Source organism: Heterodontus francisci, unplaced genomic scaffold (genome assembly GCF_036365525.1).
Source record: "Heterodontus francisci isolate sHetFra1 unplaced genomic scaffold, sHetFra1.hap1 HAP1_SCAFFOLD_2123, whole genome shotgun sequence".
Classification (NCBI taxonomy): Eukaryota; Metazoa; Chordata; class Chondrichthyes; order Heterodontiformes; family Heterodontidae; genus Heterodontus; species Heterodontus francisci.
The window spans coordinates 28,307-33,408 of record NW_027142270.1 but is presented as its reverse complement, the minus strand read 5'-3'; the positions used below and the strand labels follow the sequence as shown (position 1 = coordinate 33,408).

The 5,102-nt window shown below is 42.7% G+C and overlaps 1 long non-coding RNA gene across 1 annotated transcript; it reads left to right on the top strand.

Moving 5' to 3' along the window:
• The first annotated feature begins 3,612 nt into the window (after positions 1-3,612).
• Positions 3,613-4,392, top strand: LOC137366892 (uncharacterized). The gene is made up of 3 exons (XR_010973618.1): positions 3,613-3,671; positions 4,204-4,257; positions 4,338-4,392. It is a non-coding gene; the product is annotated as an uncharacterized lncRNA (long non-coding RNA).
• Positions 4,393-5,102: the final 710 nt, after the last annotated feature.

The window sequence follows — 5,102 nt, the reverse complement described above, 5'->3', positions numbered from 1 at the left end:
TGTCCTAAATAGGCGACCCCTTTTTAAACAGTGACCCCTAATTCTCCCACAAGGGGAAACATCCTTTCCACACCCACCCTGTCAAGACCCCTCAGGATCTTATATGTTTCAATCAAGTCACCTCTTACTCTCCTAAACTCCAGTGGATACAAGCCTAGCCTGTCCAACCTTTCCTCATAAGACAGGCTACCCATTCAAGGTATTAGTCTAGTAAGCCTTCTCTGTACTGCCTCCAACGCATTTACATCCTGTTCCAAATGACATAAATGGATATGGGGATAGTGTGGGAAAAAGGCATTAAAGTGGATGATCAGCCATGATCGTATTGAATGGAGGGGCAGGATCGATGGGCTGAATGGCCTACTCCTGTAGTCCTCGAGGCGGCCAACATCCCCAGCTTATACACACTACTGAGTCAGCGGCGCTTGAGATGGCTTGGCCATGTGAGCCGCATGGAAGATGGCAGGATCCCCAAGGACACATTGTACAGCGAGCTCGCCACTGGTATCAGACCCACCGGCCGTCCATGTCTCCACTTTAAAGACGCCTGCAAACGCGACATGAAATCCTGTAACATTGATCACAATTCGTGGGAGTCAGTTGCCAGCGATCGCCAGAGCTGGCGGGCAGCCATAAAGGTGGGGCTAAAGTATGGCGAGTCGAAGAGACTTAGCAGTTGGCAGGAAAAAAGACAGAAGCGCAAGGGGAGAGCCAACTGTGTAACAGCCCCGACAACCAGTTTTTTCTGCAGCACCTGTGGAAGAGTCTGTCACTCTAGAATTGGCCTTTATAGCCACTCCAGGCGCTGCTTCACAAACCACTGACCACCTCCAGGCGCTTACCCATTGTCTCCCGAAACAAGGAGGCCAAAGAAGAAGAATATATATATATATATATATATAATATATATATGCTGCTGTTGATTTTGGATGGGTTTATATATATATATATATGTATGTATATATAGACTGGATTAATTATATTGGCAAAGGGAGCCTCAAGGGAGAGTTCATTGAATGTATTGGAAATTGTTTTTTGGAGCAATATGTTGTGGAACCAACCCAGGAGCAGGCTATTCTAGATTTAGTATTGTGTAATGAAGTGGGATTAATTAATGATCTCATTGTTAAGGATCCTCTAGGGAAGAGTGATCATAGCATGCTAGAATTTCAAATTCAGTTTGAGAGCGAGAAGCTGGAGTCCCACACGAGCGTTCTGGAGTTAAACAAAGGTAATTACATAGACACGAGGACAGATTTTGGCCTGAGTGGACTGGGCAGGAAGACTACAAGGTAGGACAATTGATGAGCAGGTGTTTAAGGAGATATTCAAATCCTCCCAACTAAAATATATTCCAGAGAGGAAGAAAGATTGTAAGAGGGGGAAAAAACATCCATGGCTAAGCAACGAAGTTAAGAATAACATAAAGACAAAAACTAAGGCATACCATATTGCAAAGGCCAGTGGCAGGCTGGAACATTGGGAAACTTTTAAAAATCAATAATGGGTTACTAAAAAGGTAATATAAAGAGCAAAGGTAAATTATGAAAGAAAACTAGTGCAAAATATAAAAACAAATAGCAAAAGCTTCGAGAAGTATATAAAAGGGAAGAGAATAGCTAACGTGAATGTTGGTCCCTTGGAGGATGAGACTGGGGAGTTAATAGAGGGGAACACAGAAATGGCGGAGACACTAAATCAGTATTTTGCCTCAGTTTTCACGGTGGAGGACACTAGTACCATCCCAATAGTAACAGGTAATGCAGAGGTTATAGAAAGGGGGAAACTTAGAAAAATCATCATCTCTAGGGAAAAAGTACTGAGCAAACTATTGGGATTGAAGGCAGACAAGTCCCCAGGGCCTGATGGTCTACATCCCAGGGTCTTAAAGGAAGTGGCAGCGGAGATAGTAGATCCATTGGTTATAATATTCCAAAATTCTCTGGATACGGGAAAAGTTCCAGTGGATTGGAAAGAAGCTAATGTAACACCCTTATTCAAAAAGGGAGGGAAGCAGGAAGTAGGAAACTATAGACCAGTTAGTTTAACATCTGTCGTTGGGAAATTGTTAGAATCCATTATTAAGGAAGTAATAACAGGACATTTAGAAAGTCAAAACGCAATCCATCAGAGTCAGCATGGTTTTATGAAGGGTAAATCGTGTTTGACTAATTTGCCAGAGTTCTTCAAAGATGTAACAAGTAAAGTGGATAATGGGGATCCTGTAGATGTAGTATATCTGGACTTCCAGAAGGCATTTGATAAGGTGCCGCACAAAAGGTTAATACACAAGGTAAGATCACATGGGGTTAGGGGCAATTTATTAGCTTGGATTGAGGATTAGCTAACCATCAGTAAACAGAGAGTCGGCATAAATGGGTCCTTTTCTGGTTGGCACGATGTAATTAGTGGGGTGCCACAGGGTTTGGTCCTCGGGCCCCAACTATTCACAATCTATATTAATGACTTGGATGCAGGGATAGACGGTACTATAGCCAAATTTGCAGATGACACTAAAATAGGTGGGATAGTAAGTTGCAATAAAGAAATAAGAAATTTACAAATGGATATGGATAGGTTAGGTGAATGGGCCAAAATTGGGCAGATGGAGTTTAACGTGGATAAGAGTGAGTTTATCCGTTTTTGTCAGAAGAATAGAAAGGCAAATTATTATCTAAATGGAGAGAAACTTCAGTGTGCTTCGGTGCAGAGGGATCTGGGTGTCCTCAAGCATGAATCGCAGAAAACTAGTATGCAGGTGCAGCAGGTAATAAGGAAGGCAAATGGAATTTTGGCATTTATTGCTAAAGGAATAGAATATAAAAGTAGGGAAGTGTTGCTGCAACTGTACAAGGCATTAGTGAGACCGCACCTGGAGTATTGTGTACAGTTTTGGTCCCCTTACTTGAGGAGGGATGTAGTTGCATTGGAGGCAGTTCAGAGGAGGTTCACTAGATTGATTCCAGAGATGAGGGTTTTGTCTTATGAAGAGAGATTGAGCAGTTTAGGCCTTTACTCTCTCGAGTTTAGAAGAATGAGAGGAGATCTAATTGAGGTATGTAAGATGATTAAGGGGATTGACAAAGTAGATGTAGAGAGGATGTTTCCTCTTGTGGGGCAATCTAGAATGAGAGTTCATAGTTTTAGGATAAGGGGTAGCAGATTTAAAACAGAGATGAGGAGAAATTACTTCTCTCAAAGGGTCGTGAGTCTGTGGAATTCATTACCCCAGAGTGCGGTGGATGCCGGGACATTGAGTAAATTTAAGGAGGAGATAGACAGATTTTTAATTAGTAATGGGTTGAAGGGTTATGGAGAACGGGCAGGAAAGTGGAGTTGAGGCCGAGATGAGATCAGCCATGATCGTATTGAATGGCGGAGCAGGCTCGAGGGGCTGAATTGCCTACTCCTGCTCCTAGATCTTATGTTCTTATATGTACATGCTGCTGTTGTTTATTTTAGATGCGAAGGGTTTTTGCGTTTCCAGCGCTTGTTCCAAAAGCAATGTTTTTTAAGATTGTGGGACCTGAATGAGAGGCTTTCTTTAAATATTAATGTCGGGATTTGTAATTAATTGTTTTCTCTCCCTTTCTCCCCTTTTTTTCAAATGGATTTAGGGTCTCCCGGGACCACCAGGTGAGAAGGGTGAAACTGGTGATGTTGGTGCCATGGTAAGTGACCTTTACTCATTGAAACTAGAATCTTTCGGGAATCTGGAATCTAACGCAGTACTCCCACTCAGTCCTTGGTAAAGGGAAATTTAGATCCCCATAATCTTTGGGCCCCATCCTGAGGTCAGAGAGTGACCAAACACTGCTCTTGACCAATTAGCTCATGTCCCAGAGTCACTGTGTATCCAAACTCTGCTCTTGACCATTCGAATCAATGATAGCCAGATTGTCCAGGATGTTGACTTTCTGTCCTAAATACGCTGGATGTTTGTTTGATAAATGGAGTCAATCGGATGAAATTTTAGAGAAATCCAAGAAACTGCCAGCACGAAGGCTCAGCAATTAAATATTCCTGACGCCATGGGTGGACCCTGCAGTATCCCAGCATTCTCTATTTGGTAACCTATGCATTCATAACATTACAATTTAACTGGCTCAGTAACTATAGCAACTTCCCATTCAATTGCTGTCTCATTTAATTAGATATTGCAATTTTGGATAACAACATCATCAATGATCTTTTTTCCCGCAGGGACCTCCTGGACCTCCAGGCTCTCGAGGACCTCAGGGCCCCAGTGGGGCTGATGTAAGTATAATTCAAATGAAGCTTTATTACTTTGTGTCTGAGAAATCTTCCCTTTTAATTCTATTTTTCTCTTTTTTTAGGGAGCTCAAGGACCATCTGGTGGTATTGGTTCTCATGGTGGTGTTGGTGAGAAGGTGGGATACTTTGATCAGAAAATACCCTCCCTGTCACTCTTTCAAGCCTTGGATTCTCTATAGCACTGAGTCTTGTAGTTTACAAACACATTGGAAGCAGGATAACAGACCGGAAAGCCCCACCCCTACTCACCATGAGATATCCTCTCGCAAAACACAAAAGGGTAAAGATTGACAAATCACTAAAAATAGCAGCACAGGTTAAAAAGATCATAAAAAAGCAAACCAAGCACCAGGGTTCACTTCTAGAGAGATAGAGTTGAAAAGCAGAGACGTTATGTTAAACTTATACAGAATCTTGGAGCACTGTGAACAGCGCTAGTCTCTATATTATAGAAAGGATACAGTGACAAAGAACAAAGAAAATTACAGCACAGGAACAGGCCCTTCGGCCCTCCAAGCCTGCGCCGATCCAGATCCTCTATCTAAACATGTCGCCTATTTTCTAAGGGTCTGTATCTCTTTGCTTCCTGCCCATTCATGTATCTGTCTAGATACATCTTAAAAGACGCTATCGTGCCCGCGTCTACCACCTCCACTGGCAACGCGTTCCAGACACCCACCACCCTCTGCGTAAAGAACTTTCCACGCATATCCCCCCTAAACTTTTCCCCTCTCACTTTGAACTCGTGACCCCTAGTAATTGAATCCCCCACTCTGGGGAAAAAGCTTCTTGCTATCCACCCTGTCTATACCTCTCATGATTTTGTA